The sequence below is a fragment of the Oreochromis aureus genome, linkage group 3 (assembly GCF_013358895.1).
Source record: "Oreochromis aureus strain Israel breed Guangdong linkage group 3, ZZ_aureus, whole genome shotgun sequence".
NCBI lineage: Eukaryota > Metazoa > Chordata > Actinopteri > Cichliformes > Cichlidae > Oreochromis > Oreochromis aureus.
The window spans coordinates 17,289,855-17,314,090 of record NC_052944.1 but is presented as its reverse complement, the minus strand read 5'-3'; the positions used below and the strand labels follow the sequence as shown (position 1 = coordinate 17,314,090).

The 24,236-nt window shown below is 40.0% G+C and overlaps 1 protein-coding gene across 8 annotated transcripts in view; it reads right to left on the bottom strand.

Moving 5' to 3' along the window:
* kcnip4a (potassium voltage-gated channel interacting protein 4a) overlaps positions 1-24,236 on the bottom strand; it is a 144,122-nt gene that overhangs the window by 108,370 nt on the left and 11,516 nt on the right. The gene's annotated exons all lie outside the window — the stretch shown is intronic.

The window sequence follows — 24,236 nt, the reverse complement described above, 5'->3', positions numbered from 1 at the left end:
TGGCCCACCCTGTATATTAGAGCTGATAAGCTGACATTTTTGTGACCTCTGCACATAAAACATTTTTTTTATCACATAACGTTTTTGTCATTTTGGAATAAAGGTTTCATTGCTGATCAGTGAGACCTTTCTCACACACAAGACTTCAAATACTGCCAATCAGTCAAAGCCACGCACATAAGCTAAGCTGGTAAACATTTGTTATTTCTGGCTGGAATACAATTGTCAATTGATTTTCATTCAGCTGACTACTCATCTCCATTTTAATATTAGCCCAGGGCATACGTACATATATATTATTACAAAAAATAATGAACGATCAAAGTGCCTCTAAAGAATTAATGCCCAAGAGTTTAGAGGATGTAGGAAGTGTTGCTACACTTAAGTGTTGTTATTAAGCCAGTTACTGCAAACATTAATATTGATGATTCTTTCAAAAGGGAAGGAAGAAATAACCTTAAATCATTAAAGGATAAATGGAGCTGTAGAGCTGAAGAAAAAACATCTTAACCCATTCCATTAATGCTAGCAGATGCAGAGCGTGCAGGAATTTAGTGCTTTTCTTGGACAAAAGGTTAACCGTAGAAGTGACAATGCAGGGTGTCACTGCAGATAAGAGCCAGGTCGATATCTGACGACAGTAATGAATTGCTTATGACATCAGTGTACTAATGTTAGCGCAACTGCTCCCTCAGGGCATTCCTGAAAAGCATATGGGATGCCTCCTGAAATTAAAATCCATTCCCCTGCTTTGTATGCTCTTTACAGATCACTCTGATGCGCTGTGTGTGCGTGTATACTCTGCATTTCAGAGTGATGGATCGTCACTCTGAACATATGGCAGGTTTTAAATGGTGTTTTGCCCAAACGCTTGTCTAGATGCCTACTGCAGTCTGTCTTCATTGGCATTCATTAGCATTGTTTAGAATTAGGAGGAGTTTGTTTTGAAAAGGTCATTATGGAAACTTTACGTGATCCCCTCGTTATAAATCTGGGTGCCCGTAATGGCACAGAGAAACCTGAAATGCTATCTCTGTTTCCTTCTGCTGAGGACAATGCTCTGTATATCTCCGTCATTATTCCTTGGGCTCGACATTTTATCTACACTCAGGTATCTTGCCTGGGCTATTTGAGGAGATGAAGGTTCTTGAACAAGACGCTGATAAGAGTGACTCACTTTATTCGTCCATTCGCATGGATCTAAAGGGGGCCCGTAGTTGAAAACTCATACACACAGCGAAAACTTGAACTCTTCAAAAACGAACGCTATATTTCGCCCTGATTGCATTTTAATTGCAGGCTCTGAGATGGCAAAACTGACTTCCAACTCTTTTTCAAGGGGCATTAGGTCTTATATTAATGCCTGCTGACAAAAGCTGCTTTCACACTGCAAGGCTTAATGCGCAGTTTTGATTTATTGTTGAGAACTGATTTTCTGTTACACACATAATGAACTCACTGTGGCCAAAATCTAATAGGAGTTTGAAAAGGTTAGATGTGCAAAACGAGCCACGTATTCCTCTTTTGTTAAATTCTTCAGATGTCTGAAGCAATCCCTAAGGCTCTTAAGTGTGAGGTGACATTGGAGCCACATTCACCTGTGATCCTGTTCAGCTATTTCTTTTGATATGCTTTCAAACACGAGCGCTTTGAATTTTGCTTCAAACCTTTTTCCCTAAATCCTTATGAGGTCCAACGCCTCATTATCCCACTGAACAATGCCCTTCATGCTCACTTGCTAGTACATGTACTAGCAAGTGAGCTGTTGGCTGCAAGTGAGCTGCAGCCAACAGCGTGTATTCTAGATCCCCAAATAAAGTCCTAGAGGGACATAAAACTTGTATGAATTTTTAATATGACTTCTGACAGCTCGTATAAGACAGTGTGTCAGATTTGGGTACACAGGACTGAGCCGGAAATGTCAGTTTGTGACGCTGTAAAAGGCAGCTCTCTGGCTCTGAACCAGATGTAGCACTGCCCACATCTGTCAGCAGAGCAGGTGACCTTCTGTTTAATTGGTGGACATCAAATAGCAAAAGCATGCTGTATAGATTATAATGTGAGCTAATGCACAGGGCCCCTGCAGCTTGTTAATGGATGCGGGCGACCTGACTACAGAGCGAACGTGGCAATATAAGTGCTAATGCTCATGCTTGATGTTTCCACCTAACACACAGTACGGTTTAATACTGGTGGGCACTGTTTAACGGGCAAGGGCCCTTTTTTATGCTCAAGCACTATAAAGTCACAAGGAGCAATGAAGATGCATTTACGTAGAAGCTAAGTGCTTGTGAAACCCTCCTGCTTTACATGATCTACATATAATGTGTAGTTAAAAATATATTTCGAATGTTACAGACTTAAATTACACTCTTTAGTCATGACACTTAAGAAACCACAAGTTTTGAGTCCTCACTAGCTCTTTAACACTTTTCTAAACCATTACTAAAACAAATCTGGCAGTAAAAACTACCAAGCACGTATTTGGGCAGTTACTTTGAAGGATGATCTAAATCAGCTTTAATTTCAGTGGTCACTGAGACATAAAAACTTAATGCATAGAATTAACTTTGCTGTTGCTAAATTCTTTTAAACTTTACAACTCAATAACTGATGACTCACTTCTTGCTTGTACACTCCCCAGCCACTATATTAAGTACACCTTGCTAGTACCAGGTTGGACCCGCTTTTTCTTCATAAATGCTTTAATTCTTAATGACAAAGATTCAACAAGTATCAGGAAACATTTATCAGAGATTTTGGTCCACATTGACGTAACAGCGTCACACAGTTGCTGCAGATTTGTCAGCTCCACCTCCATGATCCTTCAGAAAGGTGCTCTATTGGACCAAGATCTGGTGACTGTGGAGGTGATTTGGGTACACTGAACTCATGTCATGTTCAAGAAACCGGTTTGAGATGATCTGAGCATTTTGCAACAAGCATACATCAAAAGATCAGAATCAGAATCAGAATGACTTTATTTATCCCCACGGGGCAATTAAGATGGGAATGCATGTGGTCAGGAACAATACTCAGGTAGGCTGTGGTGTTTAAACAATGTTCAGTTTGTACTAAAGGGCCCAAAGTGTGCCAAGAAAATATCACCCACACCATTGCACCACCACCATAAGCCTGAACCATTGATACGAGGCAGACTGGATCCATGTTTTCATGTCGTTTACACCAAATTCTAACCGTACATTAAAAGCCAACTCATTGGACCAGGCAGCATTTTACCAATCATCTGTTTAAAAGTAAATAACAGACCGAAGAAACACCCTTCAACGATGATGGTGTCGCCTAGTTTGTCCACCAGAGGGAACTCTGCTACTTCCTCATTAGCAACACAAACACAACGACCAGCTGGTCGTTGTGTTTGTGGCAAGGTGTGAACAAGTCATTCACAACTTGTTACGACACTAAAACAGGACTATTTTTAAACTGCTTTGTTATATTATCTTATTAAGGAATTATAAATAGATAACAAAAGCTACACATATCCTGTGTCTGAAAGAAAAAGAATATAGTCTGATATGTCCGATTTTTTGATTCACCAAATGTTGGCAATGGTTTAAAAAAATACTGGCAGCTGCCAGTGTTAAATCTCAGCCACCTTTAGATGCCCGTATGTTATTAACTTAAAAATCGGAAAACGTGACCTTGAGGTCGAGATCAGCGAGATTCAAACTCATCCCAGATTTGTATGAAATTGGTATGAATTTCAAAGTTCTAAGTCACCTCATTTTCGACTTATCGCACTTAAAAAAATTTGGGTGTCTGCACAACCCACCCACTCCAGCTGGCTGACTACAATAAAATCCTAAACCCTAGACAAGGTTGTGCAGGAAAAACGCAGTGGATGCAGTGGATCACCAAACCAAACCTCAGCAATACTGATAGGAAATGAAAAGACAAAGATAACTACATTTTCTAATGACATGATTAGGAACACCAACTACCACGATCCGTAATGTTAAGTCGATCCGTACCAGTAACACTTCTTGCTCACCTTTAACAACTCAAAAACTCTTAAAACAGCTTTTAAGGACATTCCGGGATTTCTTGTGGAATTTCAACCTGTGTTTCTGATACTGGAAAGTGATGGGAAGAGGAAAGACAGAATGAAAAGCGAAGGAAGTAGAAGGAATTCACCATAAATCTGAGTAATGAACACATCAACACCAGGGACAGTAATGAACTTCATCGTTCCTTCCAGAACCTCATCAGTCGGTTTGATTGAGTGAGGGGTCATTTTCACTGAGAGCAAAAACCAATAATGATCTAGAAAGCATCAGTCCCCCCGTATTTACTGTGGCCCATTCCAGCCAGGCTTCTAAAGTATGCTGGCACACTAAAGACACAGACATCATGAATCTCAAACTATTTTCCACAGGTGACGGAATAGGGAAAAGGGGACAGATTATGTCACCAGGGAAATGTAGATGGCATTTAAATTATGGGTTTATACTGCAGAGTGCTGCTCCTACTCGAAATGGAGTTGGTCCAGTGTTGAATGTTAAGGTAATGTTCCAGACCGTCACTTTTTTGATTTATCACTTCTCCGGGGAAGACCATTCCTGCTATTTGATATAATAGCTGAAACCTGTGTTTCACTGGTGATTTATTCATAATGATTATGATATATTATTAACGCACAGGTCCCCTTTAGTCATCTGGAATTCCATTTTTAAGGTTTCAAAGTTTAACATATAAAAACATAAAAACACATAAAAACTTTTTTTTTTTTTTTTAAAAACATGGTGTGTGTTTGAAAAGGACATTTAAACAAATATGCAACCCATCAGAAACACATAAATGAACACCCACACACACACATAAATAAAAGAATTAGTGCTGTCAGCGTTAATCTCGTTAAAATTACGTTAACGCCATAACTGCATTAACGGGACAAATCTCCGTTAGCGAGTTATCGCGCACTGCCCCGTGCTTGGGGCTGCACGGCGTCAACACGTTAGCGGAGTTAGCTCGGTTAGCTAGTTAACGCATTAGCGCTGCTGCCGAGATTAACGCTGACAGCACTAATAAAAATACAAAAATAGCCTGTACAACACAAACAAAGAAATATGAAAAACTAAACAAACATTGTGGCTAAAGTTTCCAGAATTAAACCAAAAGTTCCATTCCCAATTTTTTCCCTAGAGGTTCTAGGACTGCAAGCCGGGATGACAAGAAACTCCAAAAATGTAAGCCGGTTCAAGCCCATCCATTTTCACACAGACAACCATTCATTCAACCAATTTTAAATCACAAATAAACAAAACCCTATGCCTGTCTTAGGACTGTGGGAGAATGTCAGAGTACCCAGAGAGGCCCATGCATACACAGGAAGAACATCCAAACTCCAAACAGAAAAGTCCACACTGGATTTAAACTCAGTCTCTTTGCAAAAAGTTGCTTATTTTTATTTTCCTCAGGCATTGCAGTACACAACTTTAATGCCAGACACATTCATTTCCCTGTTGATGGCGTGTAATTCGAAGTGAATGCATATTTATCAAAAAACACAAACATTTCTCAGTTTAATTTTGTACTATTTACAACAAAACATGGCGGTTAAATGATTTACAAGTCATTGCATTCGGTTATATTTGTGTCTGAGTTGTGCATGAAGACACAGCTTTATCTCCATGTTTTCATTTCCAGCCTGGAAATGCCCAAAATGTTGTTGAAAGTGTGAAATTAGATGCAAATTTTGAGCTTGAAAAGAATCACAGATTTTCTAGGGCATCGATTTTGATATGCCGGCCAGGAACTCATTGCAGATCAGTCAGTGGAGGAAGCTGCTGTTCAAACTAATTTTTCAAAGAAGAAAAACAAATGTTTCCATCTCTCAGGGATTGAATAGGCTTGTTTTAAATATTGTTACTTTGATCCATTTTAAAATAAATACAATAATCTTGTTGTATATGGTAGCCTTTCATGTGGGAGTTGGTTATGTAAATGTATTTGAGTAAGAGCCAATCAGTCTTCCTTCAAACTCTCCAAACACAGTGTGAGGCTAAATAGAAGCAACATGCACAGCAATGATAGTATCAGTAAGTCTGGGATAAATATGTCCTTTTTTACCTTAAAGACGTATTTTTCAAAAAGCTTGAAAAGCTGAACCAAAGGATGGTCTGAGCATTTGGATGTAGTGTGAACATTCATTCATTCTGACACGCTAAATCATTCATAAGAGCTATAGTGCACAGGAAAAAATTCACCAAGGCCACCTTTAGTTGGCTCACTAATAATGTGGCAGAAGTTGCCGTGAGCACTGATGGAGAGGACAAAAAATACGAGGCAGGAGATTGGGTTTACTGCTGTGTGGCTGCTTTTTATTTCATGATTCACAGATTCAGAGCTAAACCACAAAGGCTCACTATCTGCCAGTTTTATGGACAATGCAGAGACTGCAGGAGCTGAGGGGGCACTTAAAAAGAGTGAAGGCTGAACTACAGAGCAGAACATAGATCGAAAATTCAACCACACTGAACCTCATCTGACAGGAAAAGTCGCACTAAGCTATAACAAAGTAAACCTTTAAACAAGTCTATAATCACAATAAAGTGTTGCTAATATAAACTTTTAAACTGTACCTTAGTTTGGCTTAGCTATATGAAAAAGAACTAATTATAGTCTTACTGCTTCCTTAGGAATAAGGAGGTTAAGTACAAGAAAGTTGTTGCTAATCAAACTAATTTGATAAATTGAACATCAGTGAAAAGAAAAAAGGAGAATTATTGGCTGTTTGTTGGTCTGTAACATTCGGGTATGTGCTAACACAATGCCAATGGACAGCACAGCAAATTCACCCTAATGTCAGATTGTGCATTGCTGTCTTTTAGATAGACAAGACCAAAGTGATGATTTGGGCTTGTTTCCAGCCACATGACCTCAGCACATTGCAGTCATTGAGTCGACCATGAACTCTGAAAAAGAAAGGAATCTAGGTGCTACAGTGGTCTAGTCAAAATCCAGACATTTACTGTGGCATAGTCTTAAGTGTGCTGCGTATAAATAAATGCCTACAAACATCAATCAACTAAAGCAATGCTGTAAAGAAGAGTGGGCCAAAGTGCCTGCCTGGCATCCATATTCAGCGTCCTTTGTCTAATATTCATCCGCTCTCCCACCTCCTCATGTCCAAACCAAACTTTGTCTCCAAACTGCTCAACCGTCCCTTTGAGCTGTCCCTTTGATATTCTCATTTCTAATCTTGTCCATTCTGGTCACTCAAAATGAAAATCTTAACATCTTTCCCTTCTGACACCTCCAGTTTGGCCTTCCATCTCATTGTCTGCGCCATCATCTCCAAATTCTTCAGCATAGCAGGTCTCACTCTTATAAACCTTCCCTTTAGCTCTTGTTGCTAAACGTTTTTCAAAAATCAGCCCTGACTACGCTCCAAAACTGCGAAATCCACCACATCTCCTCTCCTGCTTTTGTCTCCTTAACACCACACCATCTAACAACTCCTTGTCTTCTCTATTCCCATTAAACATGGGCATGTAGGTGAAACATTGCCATTAAAGTCTTCTACAATCATCAATTTCTCCCCTTGGAAATACCGTTTCATCCAGCTTACAACAGAATCCATCTCCATCTTCTAACTGACATCCAACCTGGGAGACACACACACTGACAACATTCAACATCACCTTTCACTTTCCACCTTCAAATTCATGATCCTGTCACATACAAGAACAGTGCATAGAGAGCTTAATGGAATGGACTTCCATGGCCAAGCAGCTCCATGAAAGCCTTACATTACCAAGCGTTGAACACATTGGTGTAAAGCAAGCTGCCACTGGACTCTGGAGCAATGGAGACGTGTTCTCTGGAGTGATGACTAACAATTCTCCATTTGGCAATCTGATGTATGAGTCTGCGTTTGGTAGCTGCCAGGAGAACAGTACTTGTCTGACTGCACTGTGCCAAAGGTAAAGTTTGGAGGGGGGTTAGGATGTGTTGTTGTTTTTCAAGAGTTAGCCTCATTCAGTTCCAGTGAAAGGAACTCTTAATGCCTCAACATACCAAGACTCCCAACTTAATGAGAACAGTTTGGGGATGGCCACTTTCTGTTCCAACGTGACTGCACACCAGTGCACAAAGCAAGGTCCATAAAGACGTGGATCAGCAAGTCTGGTGTGGAATAACTTGACTGGCCCGACAGAACACCTTTGGGATGAAATAGAACAGAAACTGCGAGCCAGGCCTTCTTGTCCAACATCACTGTCTGTTCCTCTCAAATGAGCTTCTGGACGAATGGTCACAAATTCCCATAAACAGACTCCTAGACCTTGTGGAAAATCTTCCTAGAAGAGATGAAGTCGTTTTAGCTGCAAATATTCGGCCAATCATATGGATTAAGAATAGTATTTCATTTAATTCATTAACTTATGAGTGTGAAGGCAAACAAGTGAATACTTTTAGAAATATAGTCTATCTATGATCTCATTTCTACCAAGTAGTTATGCAGCTGCCTACTGTGTTTAATACTGTGGGTTGTGTCAGACCAAACAACTGCAACCCTAATTTGGAAGTGGCATTCAGAGGCAGGTTAGAAATATACTTTAACTTCAGTGTTACGCAGTCATCCTATCAACAAACTTTTAATTCAGTTAATTATGAAGGCTTCCTTTGAACCTTTAAATCGGGAGGGGCACAATTCTCTCTTGCAAAAAAAAAAAAAAAAGCTATTTACTGAATGAATGCCTTTAAGATGAGAAAAATAAAAACAACTTAGTCGCTGCCATGGGAATGGGCAAATTACACCCACCACCATGCAGTACAAATGATCATTAGCACTGTAATTACTGGGAGGCCATCATGTTTGAAATTCATCAGCAGAAGTGGATTGCCAGTAAGCACTCCTAGAAGTACAAGGAAATGCATCACATGGGGATTATGTGGTGGGGTAATGTACTCTAGCTCACAAAAAGGCGCCAATCCTTCAAGTTGCAACTGATGGAAAAGAGACCATGTCTTCCTTGTAAATAACCATAATTCAGCAGTGTCTGCTAGAGTTAAAAATACTACAAAATAATGTAAAAGTCCTTTTAATACTGCCTTTCACTTTGCATTACCATAGGCACTGTTAGTTTAGCAGGACTCACAATGTCAAACACACAGCAAGAACGCAAATGGAAAACGTATTGTGGTGAATGACTTTGTTAATGTTGAGAGTAAACTGTCATAACAAAGCATATATTGTGCCATGCTAAAAAGCTCCGCAGGCCAGCTGAGAGCCATCTCTTTTCCGTGACCTAATTTTGTTTGGTTTCTTCCAGGAGGCCTGGTGTGGTTTGTTGACCTCATTTCTACAGGCTGTGCGTCTGCCCACAGAGCGACATCCACAAACTACAACAGTTACTTAAGAAGGATAAGTCTTGTCCACTGGGAGCACTGACACTCCTCGTTTTCCCTCAAGTAAGAACAAATGGGACTGATGCCATTTGTGGAGCAGCAAACAAAGAGGTTGCCCTTAATCTGTTGCTGCAATGGTAACAAATTCTCAACCTTGTTAACTGTGAAAATAAGAAAAACCTAAAAGGGCCACAAAGATGAATTTCCTGATATTACCCCAGTCAGGGACTAATAAGAAACCAGCTCCCCATTGTAAAGCAAAAAATAGACCCTAAGAATGACATAAATGATAATAAAGTGGGCTTTATTTAGCAGTTACTCCTATTATGCCAGTAAAAAATCAATTTGAGGATCAATCAAGGCCCAGGGCATGTGCTGGTGCTTCAGAGGAAACTGACTTACTGTGCTAATTCAGGCTAAAAATATAACTGTATGACCCATGTAGGGCTCAGTGTTGTCTGAAAATAATAATGCCAGTATCCACTGTAATTAACATGATGTTACCAAAACAATCATGTGTAATTTGCAAACATATCTAACATCCCCAAAGCTGCACAGAAAATGAGGGTTGTTTTTGTAGAAGCCCATAGATTTCAGAATTGTGGGATAATAGGAGGAATCACACATCATATTCACTCGCTGCAGATCCTACTGATGTGCATTTGGGAGATCTGAAGGAATCACATGGAGAGACAAACTCCTTGCGAAGTTCAAATCTGCTGCAGCAAAATACTCATTCACTCCTAAACAGTCAGACAGCATCATACCAAAAAAAAACAACAACTCAAAATTATCAAAGAGGTTTGTGAAATTGGAGGACTGTTCAAGTACAGAGTCTTTCCAGCACAGAGGAGTTCTTGGCTAGATGTTTAAAAGCTACTTTCTTATAAGTGCTTTAGTTTCCTTCTTTTTCCTTCTACTGTGTGCATGTTAATTGGAGATACTATATGATGTAAACATACCAGAATTTAGCAAAACTGTTCATTTATATCCAAAGTCCCTTATCGAGTCTCATAAAACTTTGCAATAACCAGATCTGCATTAAAGCAAGCACAAATACAAACATCACATCTTACAAATAAATAAAAAAAAATCATACATCATACAAATAAAGACTGCCAAGAATGGGAGATGTAATGCATTCCTTTATTCCCCATTCATAAGATAGTCCAATATTCACTCACTTTTATTGATAGCGCTGTTTGTCTGAATGCGGCGGGCCTATGAGGCACCCTCTAGTGGTGGCCTTGGTCCTAATCCCAGGTTCAGTCTTTAGATTCATAACTTCATTTAAAGGAGGTGGGGAAACACTTATATAAAGAAAACAAGCATGCTTCCATCCATCTTTTTCTTCTTATGGTTGTCACGCACGGTCAGGTTTATCAGAAGTGCTGCAGGAGACTCCAGTCTGTTCCACAGATTTCTGCTTGTGTCTCAGAGGAATGGGCCTTCCAGCTCTGACATGTAAAAAGTAGCATTTCTCTGCCTTTTTGGACAGAGATTCCACCTGCAGCCATCTGTCTCTATCACTCCACATGCACTGCCCTTATCCAGTCCTTCCAACATTTCTCCTGCTTAATTACTCTACCCTCCCTTCTTCTTCTCCTCTATTGTCTCAGATGTCTTTCACCATCTCTTCTATTCTCCACTTATTGCTGCTCAGAGATGTCCTTCTTGGTTAAAATAGTCACCAGTGCTATAAAGTTGCTTCAATGATATCAATCACTTCTCATTAGTCTCGTGGGCTAAACTGCAGGATAGCAGCACACAAAGGAGCTCTAACCAGAGAAACTGGGAGGGTATTCACACTGTGGCGATAATTTTTATTGCACAATTTGAACAGGGTTCTAATAAGTAAAAAACTCAACTACATAGCCTTATTATTCAGTCAAATGCCAGTTAAAGGGCATGCCTATCATAAAAAAAACTGAAAAAACAAAACAATAAAACCAAAATCATTTGGGGCCAGGCTATAAACAGACGCAACAGGAAGTGTGTTTTTGTTTCCGAGGTGTAACCTGCCTTCTTGCTCTATGACAGCTTATAACAGTCTCCAGCAACCCAAGCTTGATAAACAGTTGAGGAAATGTAGCGATGGGTATTTGTATGAAATGTTGTCATAATTAATGCATGCATTCCTGCGCTGTGTTGTCACTTTGGCAGTAACTGAACGGTCCTCCCACATTCCCCCGAGGCATTCCTGAGGTATTACATTTGTGAAAATAAGACGGAAAACACAAACACCTCCGACCACACAACCTCCGGATGTACAAAAATGGAAACCTATGTGTCTTTTGGTGCTGCCCTGCTGACCCTAGAGGACTGTAACTCAACAAGTACCTGTAAACAAGCAGGTCACTCACACCCTGCCAACAACCTTGTGAAACTCCTCCCCTTGGCCGGGTAGAGCTCTGCGTCTGAAAACTACCAGATACAGGAGCAGTTTCCTTTCTTCATGCCATCAATGTCATAAATAACCGACCAGGGAAAATACCAAAGCAACTCCTATTTGCATAACCATTTGTGCTACTACAACTCCATGTACTTCCTGCATTGTTACAGTCCTTTGTTACAACGATTGTATGAAGCTCAGAGTTACTGTACTCAAAGCATTCTAACATCCAGACCTGAACATACCAAACTACAGTTGGCCAGAGATGCTTATCCTTCATCATGAACATTAAATACAACACACCTTATTAGACACGTCTCCGGGGGAAACATGACTGAACTTGCGCGCTCTTTCAGGCCTGCGTCTCAACCTCTGCCTGTCGCTTGGATGGCATCTGACACATGCGGGGCAGTTAAATTAGACCATGACAGGGACAGGTGTGTTAATGTCGAGTGGCACAGACACAAGAAAGTCATTTCTGCCCAGCAGCAGCCAAACGCTTACGAGGCTTCACTGTGCTGGGTATCAATCAGCAGGGACTATTTATAGAGGGCCCAGGCCGCTGCTAGAATACAAACACTTGACTGAAGTAGGTTACCATGAAAAGGGCTGTATCACCAGCAGACATGTAGAGAAAGGAGGACGTATGAGGAAAAGACTGGAGCCAAGTTAAGGATAAGTTATGCAGTAGAAGCTGATGATTAATTACAATTCCAACTTCATACAAACTTCTCCAGTATTTTTGCAGTCTATAACTAGATTTGAAACTTTAAAGTCTCTACAGCTTTCTTTCTGCTCTACTTAAAGAAATACAGAGTTATTTGAAGAGCCATTGCTGATGATTATTATTTCAAGTAATCTTTTTTAGAAAATATATTTGAAAAAATAACACTCTAAAGACATTTAACTGCAAGAATAGTCCCACATGGCCAAAAATCACGCATGCAGATATGGTCAAAATAACCTGCTGAAGTTCAAACTGAGCATCAGAATGGGAGGCAAAACTGATTTAAGTGACTTTGAAAATAGAAACTGATGATCTGCAGGGATTTTCGGAGAATGGTCATAAAAAGACAAAATATCCAGTGAGCAGCAGTTCTCTGAGTAAAAATGCCTTGTTGATGCCAGAGGTCAGAGGCCTAAAGTGCTTTGAGCTGATAAGCGGGCCGCAGTAACTCAAATAACACAGAAGAGCATCTCTGAATGCAAGCAGATGGGCTATAGCAGCAGAAGAACGCACTGGAAATGAGGCTACCATTCACACAGGTTCACCCAAATCAAAGACCGGAAAAAACATTGCCTGGTCTGTTGAGACTCGATTTCTGCAGCAACATTCAGATGGCAGAGTCACAATTTGGTATAAACAATGTGAGCATGGATCCATCCTGCCTTGTATAAACAGTTCATGCTGATGGTGTCACACTGTGGGCCATTTAGTAAAGATCATATAAACACCACAGCCTACCTGAGTATTATTGCTTTTATAACCACAGTGTGCCCATCTTCTCATGACTGCTTCCAGTAGGATGAAACACCAGGTCACAAAGCTCAAATCATCTCAAACTGGTTCTTGAACATGACAATAAGTTCAGTGCACTCAGATGACCTAGTTGTATATAGTAGGTTATTATGAGAAGGGCTGTCTCACGCCGAGAGCATCTTTGGAATTTGAAGGAGCTGTGTGATGCTGTCCTGTCAATATGGACCAAAACCTCAGAGGAATGTTTCCAGCACCTTGGTGAAACTAAGCCACGTTAAGATATTTCTGAAGGGAAACTTAATGAGGAAACACTGAAGTGCTTTTTTAAAGGTCAACAGTGAATTCAAATCCCAGTAAAGATTTTCAGGCTACAATAACAATAAGAAAAGACTGCCGAGTAATAATAAATGATAATAAATCAATGGGTTTTGACTCCAAAAGTACTTTTAAGCAATAAATGACTAAAACATTTAACCAATTGCCAAAATCAGCTCATCTATTCTTAGAAGGAGAGCTTCTAAGAATAGCCTCACAGATATTTGCCCTCAGAAAATCAAATACTTCAAGTCTGTGGAAAAACACCTGCATGTGGCAAGAAATGCATCTTTAATGATGTGTAGAATGAGCTCCTTGTATAGCCTGGACAAAAGGACCCAGCTTGGTTACATATATGACTGGTGCACAGTCACGTCCAACCAGCCAGCATCTCAGTTAGCTGTATCCAATTGACAAAGTGGAGAGGGAGTGCCACTGTCTATCAACAGGCTACTTTAAGGTGTTATACAAACAACGCCTCACTGGGGTCGCCTATTCTCTGACTAATCCCTGGCTGTTAGCTGCTAATCCCTGTTTATCAACAGAGGGGTGCGGGTCATGGCCAAGACTGAGAAACAGACTGACAGGCTCGCTACTGAGTCAAATACAGTGGAAGAAAGTGCTTCTTGAATCATGTATGCTTTGGCTAACACAAGCAGTTTCTGTACTCCGAGTATTAAATAGTGAAAAAAACTAAATTTTTTCTTCCATTTAACTGTTTGTCTATTGTATATTGATTGCTTGTGTAGTGTAGAGTGCCAGTGGGGGAAAATACAGTTAAGTCAAATACTTATGTTTCTTTTCACATTTTCCAAAGCTGTCCAGTGGGCCAGATTGGAGTCTCTTTTGTCCTGATTCGGGGCCGTGGACCTTATGCTTGAGAAACCTGCTTTAAAGGATCTCTCTCTAGCACTGAAACAAACATTTAATACAGACAAACAAACACACACCCGGGAGCATAATGCACAAAACATTTTGTCCAGCTGAATGAGCCCAGCCTGCTACTACACCTGCAGCTCTGCTAGTGAAATATAAGCTAGATTACAAGCATGCAGAGGCTGCAGCTCTGCAAATTCACCATCGTCATCTCTGGGGCCATTTGTTGTAAACGGCGTGTAGCACTTTCTCTTTGGCTGTCACCAGCACTAGCCGGCACGATGAATAAGATTAATGTCAGGGAAAGGCATCACTGTGGGATCCCGTCCGCTCATTCTCCAGCAGTGTTTTTCACAATATATGAATCAAATGAAAGACAACAGTAGGACATGTCAGCATCGCAGCCAGCCAGCGGTCTCTAGGCAATCGCTCTTTTCCCCCTGTCCTCTGAACTGAGAGGCTGCACGCTGCCTCAGCTACCTCTCTAATCCATCATTGCCTTTTTCCATTTCCACCTCAGTTCTACAGAGGCCCGCACTCTTGACCAAGAGGGAAAACAGATTGAAATGGAAACAGAGTTGCTTTATCGAAAGCAGACGTTTGGCCTGAAGCTACGGACAAAACTTGTGATTTATCATTAGATAAAATCAGTCAGTGGGCAGAATTAGGCTTGTCAAGGGCGTACGACAGGATTTGCTTAATGATATCTAACATGTTCTCCATAGTACAGCAACATGGAGACTAGCATTATATCTCAAGGTTTAAGGTTCCTTTAAGGCATTGCATCTAATCCCCAACTGTTGGACGTGGGATCAAATTCTCCGAAATTAATTTCACATTAGAGGAGAAGCGGTGGGATTTGAACAAGACAATAAAACGAAAAGGTGGTAATTCACCTGAACGTGTGTGGAATTTTTAAAAGCAGTTCATAACCACTGACTTGGCCAAAGCAAAAGCAAATTAATTTGGCTATTTCTGTGCTCTCTGAAGGACGTGACCCAGAAATGCAGCCTTCAAGGTGGTGAGGATCTGCTCTTTGAGCCACAGCATGCACACAGTTATATATTAGCCAGGGAAATATATTAAAAAATGCAGTGACAGTTATATTATGATATCTGCTAAAAAGACCTGGAAGGAAATAATTCAAACAGCTCTCCATCGTCTCCACTCAAGCAATATCTGCCACTGATGAACACTGAAATGGTTAATTCTCTATGTCATGGATTTCCAAGCAGTCATATTCGTATTTCCTGCCTCAATATTGTGCTGTAATAGGAAAAAGCTGCATCCCAGCTACACTGAGTGCATTTGGGGCCACTGAATTACTGCTGCAGTGCAGACATTCTGTGGATTTATGACAGTATCAGTACCTGAGAGCGAATCTGACACAATTTCAGGGCAGTCTTATCTTGCAGGGTTGTTTTAATGTGTTTTCTTGCCTTTGAAATTTATGGTTTTGTTGTCACGGCCACACTTTAACATGTACACCGATGGAGTTAAAGCTAAGCATGATAAAACTGGACAGATGGCTGCAGCTCCAGATTCCTACCCCACCATCGAGTACCTACTGCACCTTTTATCTTGGTGGGATGTTTTTTACTGCAGTCTGTCTCCGCACATCATGAGCTAAATTTCTGCATTTTGTTTGCTCAAAGTAGACAATAAGCTCTATTTTCATTACCGAGAAACAAATTTGTCATCTTTGCTCCTTTTAGTCCTTCTATTTGTGGTGGCAGTACATTTTAAACACATACTCTAATCCCATCCTTATGTAATATCATCCTAACCTAACTAAATGACTCACTTAAATCTTCAAATCCAATAACATTCTCACAGCACTGCAGCTAAAGAGCTCTGAATGCAGCAAACTGTTACATCAGCTTGGACATCTATTTAGTCAGTAGCTTGCTGCCCTCTGCTGGCAGCAAAGAACAGGTGCAATTTTGATTTCCACAAATGTCCAACAAGGTAAACTATCAGCATTTTTACAGGTTTAATGCAAAAAACAGGCATCAATGGAAATTTCAAGTTCCACTTAATGCACATTTGCCACATGAGGTAAATCTAACAATTCTACGTATCGCAGCTTAAAACAGGAGAGTGATGTGCACAGGTCCAGCACGTTCAGAATAAACTCCAACCACGCACAGGTTGGTGACATTTTGGGACATGCAGCACTGCATGCTATTTCCCTATAAAGCAACTGACCCATTTCAATGCGTCACAGAGACAGCAGGGATTTGTAAAGAGCTCACTTGTAGCAGACGTCTGTCCCGGAGACACAACATGGGGGCTTGTGTATTTCTAGAAACAACCGCTTTATTGAGCGTGTTCATTTTCCCTCAGACTGCCTGAAAATCCAGAGGGTACCATTGCCACCTGGCAGGTTTATGGTGTGATCATCGGCATGCTGAGAGGTTATTCTGGGTAACACGGGGGGATAATGTTATTAGTTCGAGATGCCAGCTAATGAGAAGAACACCTACAAGAAGAACATATGCTAAGAGAGGCTCAAAATCCAAAACAACTGTTGTTGTTTCTCTGTTACCTGGTGACTCATAAATCTGTTTTTATGTCTGCATTAAAAAAGAAAGAAAAAAATGGGGAAAAAAGGAGGAAAATTCATTTCTGCTAGGCTATTAAAAAAGTCACTATGTGTCTTTATGTCATACACTCCACAGCTTTTTAAAAACTTACAGTGGCCTGAAAATACAGCCCACACTCAGGGACAGCAGCGCGTTTTCAGCAAAAAAATGAGCAGCGATTGCAATGAAAGCGTAATTCTTATGTGGCCGACAGAAACACCTGGGTCCTGGTGTGGCTCCAGCTGTGTTTGTCAGCTCGCGTGTTATTAGATAGATTCAAAGGTTAACTGTAAGGTAAAGCAGGAGAAAGAAACTACAGTGATTATAAGATGTAGAAACTGCACCTGCCCCACTGGCTGCAATCTAATCAATACAACTATGAAGAAAAAAACTCTTTTTATGATAAAAGGTGAAATTTCACTGTTGCTTCTGTGATTCCTGAGGAAAAAAAACAAAACAAAAACAGCTGTTTTATAGACCTTCTGTTATTGTTTTACCCCTGCAGAAAAATGTTTACTGCAGATGCCATTTAGGAGTCCCTGCTGGGATATTCATGACTGTTTAATAGCATGCTAAATCACACCCAAACACAACCCATTTATCTTAACAACTGGCAAATCATACAAGTGCAGGAGACCACCTGTCTATTACCAAATGCTCCAGGTTTTAACGGCAACGCTTGTCATGTCAATGAAATATAGTGCAATCATGGGAACTTCAGAAGTGTAATAATAAATGATTATAAAAAAAAGCAACATCAATGTGCCTGCATACTGGTGCTAAAAACGCATAAAGGAAACCCTGAAAAAAATAGATTTACATGTTAATAATAAAAATATCTCTGAATATCAGTGAGCAAAACATAAAAAGCAGAATAAAAGACACCATGATGGATCACCAAAAACATTTCTTGTAACTAGGTCAGTCAAAAATCAATCATACAAAAGTTTGTATGCAGATAAAACTAAAGCCAGAGCAAAAATGCATCACAGCAAGGATCACATATGGTGGCTAAATGTAGTGTAGTGCAGTGTTTTTTCTCTGCATTTTAGTTTTAGTGTTTCAGTGGCAAAAAAACAAAAATAACTGTAGCTATGAATCCAGTTGTGCATATATGGCTGTAGTAAATATGCTTGACCTGAGAAGTAATCAATAGAGGGCTCGACTGTGACTCACGCTGTTCTGATCAATTTCATTGCAGTAAAATCATAAATCCTGGTGTTTCTATCAGAGGTGGGAATCACCAGACACCCCATGATACGATATTATCACAATATTTTTTTTTACATTTTGCAATAAGCATGAGTATGGCTTTAACATATACTGGAATTTATCACCTTTTTTTAACTGCACATTATGTCCTCAAAGTTAAACTTCATCAATATCTGTTTTATCCAATAAGATAAAATTATCTCACTTCAATTAAGCGTTTTTGTTGTTGTTGCAAAATGAGCCTGTCTAAGAGTCTAAGAGTGTGTAAGAGCGTCAGTCTGGTATTAGTCTGCGATTGAATGGGGTCAAGTTGGCAATTACATGCAGTCTATTTCAGATAATACAATATTACTATTGATAAATCATCAAAACTCACATATCTGTTGCTGCCTACATAGACAGATTTTTACATTTAATAGAAACTGTCAGCAACGTTCCTGTTCTATAGGAATATAACCAGAATACAGCAGCCAATTGAGTCGAATCTCCTCAAGTTGTGCTCATTGACAAAGTCTCTTTCAGACTCGTGTGTCTGCACTTATAAATTAGACAGCAATATTTTGCAAACCTATGAGATTTTCTCTGAGAGTGATTGCAGCCAGTCCAAGTCAGACTGCAGCTGCTTGCAAAAAGGTTGCCTCCTATCAGGCGACCTCTTGTTTAAAGTATTCCCAGTATTTTAATTCATTTAGTAAGATATTGATATTTGGTGTCCCTGTATGGATATGATATCACCACACAAAACTGAGAGATTAATGGATCAGATCCACAAGGCTTTACAACGTTTTGCTCCAGTTCTTCTTTTCAAAGCTCAGTTTAACAGTACACTCAGTGAGTGTATAGGGTTACTGTTAAATCTAATCACATAAGTGAAATCAGCTTTATTATACATTTTCCAGTTCTTTAGTTGCTCACATTGTACAACAATGTTCTCTAGTAGAAACTGATATTTCCTCGGCCTCCCAGTTATGGTAAAAACTTTCTCCTTTGGGAATCGCAAGTAACTCATAATACGGTACTATCACAGTATGTTGCCCATGGTAACAATGGGATAGTATAGAGATTTTGCACTACTCAGCCAAATATATCAGATGTTGGCCTGTTGATAATTTACATCTACATATGAGGAAATTACATTGTACAGATTAAAACTGTGTAATTTTCCTTTGTAGAAATACTGAAATCTGAGTGCAATCTTGAAAAAAACTGTTTCTGTATATTGCTCCTGTGGTCACTAAAACTTTCATGGAAATAATTGATTAGTTAGTAGCTGCACCTTTAAAGCAATAAACGCAAGTAGAATAAATTCAACTGAATTCATACTGTCATACATAATAAAGTCCATCTTATTCTCTAGAGGTGGGAATCACCAAACACACATATCATATTTTTAACATTTTTCAAAATGTTAAAAATACTGCAATTTATCACCTTTTTAATTTATGTTCTACAAAGTTAAACTTAGTCAGTATCTTTAAAAATAAACTTATTTCCTTTTAGTTGTTTTTTTTCCGCTGCAAAATGAGACTGCCATCAATGTTGGCATAAGTCAGAGTCACTCTCCTATCAGTCTGCAACTGAATGGAGTCAAGTTTGCAATTATTTGCAGACCTCTGAGAGTGATTGCAGTCAGTCCAAGTCAGACTGCAACTGTTTGCAGAAAGTTTGCTTCTTATCTGGGGAGATAAGTGCTCTTATTTGTAGTATTGTAGTATAAGTGCTCTTATATGTAAGTATTTTTAATTTATTTAATTTTTAAAATATTGATATTTCGTGTCCCTGCATCAATACAACATTGCCCGACAAAATATCCTATTACTAAGCAGTATCGATTTTTTTCCCCACCCTTATTATTTACTGAATGGGAATTGATTCCCGATGTTTCCAAACTTACAAATCTGTGGTTTTTGTACCTTGAGGGTTTGGCGAGGCCCAGGTGATGATGCGCCGCACCAGGCAGCAGTTGAGCAGGACTTTCCTGGAGAAGCCGTAGTCTTTGCGGAAATGCTGCAGGTCACCCCTCATCTGGTTTGTCTTACTTGGCGTAAACATGGCTGGAGACTCGCTATTGTGAAATATAGCGTGCAGTTATTTGCAAGGACAACGACCAACAACTACAAGCACGAAGCATAACCCTAAACGCACGGCGTTATGAGAGCGCAGTAAACATAATTCGACTGCATATTAAAAACAAGAGGCGCTGGTCTTCATTGCCTCCGGTAAAGATTCAAACATGAATAGCCGCAGCCACTACACCATGCAACACAAACTGTCACAAAGCAACACACCTGAATAGATATGCTAATTTAGAATCTCTTTTTGCCCCCAGTTATGCGCAGCTATAATGATATGCGAGACATTTCCAAATGCCCTTTTTCAGTAGCCAAAAAAAGCTTGTCTCTTATCCTTTGAGCTGTGGGTTCAAGAAGATGGGAAATTTGTCCACCTATTGTGGCTAAAAGTAAATAATCTGAGCAGACTGTCTGAGCATTAAGCACCTGCAATGACAGTTTGCCTTTGCCGCTACACTATAACTACAATTCCCCTCAAGGTCCCATTTCAAGAGCAAAACTTTCAGACATCAACAGATCACAGGTCATTCAGCTACTCTAACCGCAAGGTCTCTTTTAAGGTTGGATGTCATTCATTGCACAGAAAATAGAGGTGCACTGCATAGACTAACTGCTATCAATTGTTCCTTTGGGCATCATCTTACCTTCCAGGCTAAAACTCGATGTGGCTGCTCTCTCCGGTTCCTCAGTCTGCAAGTGATCCTCAGGTTTCACACAAGCACTTTCCCTTTCCTGAGCTGATCAACAGAGTGTGAAAGGGGGGGTGGAAGGAAGGAGGAGGAGAAAGAAGCGAGAGCGAGGACCGCTCAGTGAAGAAGACCCAGTGAATGAATAGCAGGGGAAGAGAGAGAGAGAGAGGGGGAGAGAGAGAGAGAGAGGGAGAGATGGAGGGAGGTAGAGAGAAAATACTCCAAAGCAATCTGGCTTTTACTTCAAGTTTGGACCAAGTATGTGCAGGTTTATTCAAGAGGAAGAGGAAAAAAGTCCAAACTGCGGGTAGCTGTTTGCAGTGGACCCTCTTTGATCATCCTACCTCATCCTCTTCAAACACATAAAAGCTGTGACACACACACACACAACCTCATCTATACAAAGTGCACAAAGTGCAGATGGAAAGTCATGAGTTTCACTTGAATGTCAACCAGTTACTTTAAGAATTAAAGTTAGCACCAAAGGAAAAGTCCTGCAGTCACCAAAACTGTTCGGACAATTTTTAAAAAATCTGAACCTTGTGACAATCTTTGTGCAAGAGAGTGCCACTATGTACCTGCTAAGACCTTCTCCGAGGAACATAAATGCTAAAGACAAAAGTTGTAGCATTTCATTAAACACACCACAGTTCCTCAGTCTGGATCCAACTGTCGTTCAATTTTCAATTGGACCACCTCAGCTACAATGACTCCTGTTGCCATGATGAGGTCACTACTATGATATGGCAGTTGAGCTTAGTTCATTTTATCATTGTTGGCATGTTTTTCCTACTGCAGGTTCAGCATCAGCTGTACTGACACTTTACTGATCAATTGCCACACAGACAGAGTTGATAATCAACATAAGCAGAGCTGATAATAACTGAACAGATGATAGCAGCAGGATAAATAAATCATATCAATATCCCTCGTTATTTATGTCTGCATCTTGCATGACTGGGACATACACACAATCTGGTTCTTCCTAAAGAACCAGATTGCTAAAATCAGTGTTGTCAGGACCAAATCTTGCTACGGTGACACACACAGCATTCAGAGGTTAAAACAACAGCAGCTCTGCTATCACAGCTAAGGATGCAAGTAACTTTTAAACCCCATAAAAAACTTGCTAAACCCACATGTTTGTACTCAAGTGTTTAAGCATCATTACACAAACTTTCCCCAGACAACCATGGATTTATTACCAGAATATGCATGTATCTCAGAATGCAGAATTTTGTCAGCGCTCAACATACACCTTGTGTTTATCTTACAACAGACTCTAAATATCACTCATTTCTGTGACTCATATGCTAATCATTTTGGTCATTTTCCAAATGAGCTTAAGTTTACATTTAAATGCACGTAACATTAATTTCTGCATAGTGATATATGGTTGTGCTTACAGGGAGACAGCAATGCTTAATCTAATTGCTTCCCCTGAGATGTTCGAGACATATTTTGTACCTGAGGAGACAGAGGGGGGCCCGGGACAGAGAACTGGGAAAGGAGCCATGCTCTCCCAGCAGGCTGAGACGCGTCGATGATTGAAATGAGAGAACAGATTGGTCGCTGTGTTGCGGCATGTTATGCATGCATGGATATACATTCTGTGGGAGCACTTGTTAGGTGAGCACATTCTGAGGGACGTCCAAATCCTGAGGGAGAAGGCTTGAAAGGTTTGTCCCCATACTGAATAATTTATATTCAAGGAGCTATTGATATTCAACACTGCCTTAGTTGAGTATGAATCAACTCCAAGAGGAGGCATGGTTGAATTTTTGTATCATTATGTTTCAAATTGAGACATAATGAGACACAAATACAGAAAAAATAGTAGACTGATATACCGCTCCGTAACCATCCGGAGGAGCTATGCGATGTCCAGATTCCAGCAATAATGTGCGAGATTTTACTCAATTAGAAGTCTGCGGCTATTCTTCTACGTGATGAAAAAATATTTTGTCTGTCTGATTGTGGCACACCCATTCAGTGCAGCACATAAATCACAGCCAAGCAAAAAGAATACAAATGTGCATGTAAGTGGAAGATGGGTGGAGTACTGCTCCCACCTCGTCCTCTCAGCTACGATTATCTGTCCTGCTCCCGCCACCCCACGAAAATAACTGAAATACAATCCACATGCATTAGCTGCTGAATGCCTTTAAGGTACTACGTGGTTTTGTAGGAGATATAAGAGTGAGTCTGTGAATGCCTTAAATCTTTATTGTTCCTTGAATACAGACAGGCATCAGTAATGTCAGAAGCAATTTGCGATAATGTATTATAAAAAAATCAATTCAGAGAGCAGCTCAAGTGGAGTGGATTTAAAGTTACACCATATGTGTGTATGTGTCTGACACCTAGGCTTTATCATCTAAGCTTGTCACTAGCTGCAGCCTGCAGGACGTTTTGGAAGACTGAGCCTCACCCAGTTTTTCACAAAAAACACATTAGATACTGTTTTTATTATAAGCCGAATAAGGAGTAACTTTAAGTGTAAGTTTATCCATTTGTTTTCCTTCTCAAAGACCAGAGAGTGAGACATGTACTTGCCCAACTAGCCAAGGTTTCTCAACAGAAATGACCGTGTGTCTACATGTTCCGTGGCCCTCATTATTAAGTTGAGCAGACTAAAAAAACGCCTGACTCAAAATGCAATGACTGACAACTCAGGAGTCGATCCATTTCCACAGAGTTTGCACTGCTTGCGAATATTTTACCTCAGTATTCTGCAGTCTGGCAGACTGTCAGCCAGGTTTTCCACTACAAAATCGAAACAATACTTTTGCTACAGATTAACAAAGTCATAATTATCCCTGATTTTAGTTCATAAATCTCTAACGATTTGGAAACTGCCACACCGGCTTTCTTTCAGATTCCAGAATCATCTGTAACTAAAGATTTTATGGTGTTTTTGGCCTTTGGCAGGAAGTTGTCTGGTTGGTGACTTTTACACACCATCTACTTCAGCACTCAGTGACCCAGCTTTGTAACTTCACCTAGTCCATGTTTGAGTTGCTGTGGTTTCCAAACACTTCCACTTTGCAATAATCCCATTCACAGCTATTGTTGAATATCTATGAGAGAAGAAATTTCACAAACTGACTTGTTCTAACAGTACCACACTCAAATTCAGTGAGCTCTTTAGAAACATTCATGAAAATCTGTGAAGGCAGACTGCATGAATTACAGAAAATGACATACTACATATAATAATTTATCTACCAAAAATTAAACCAA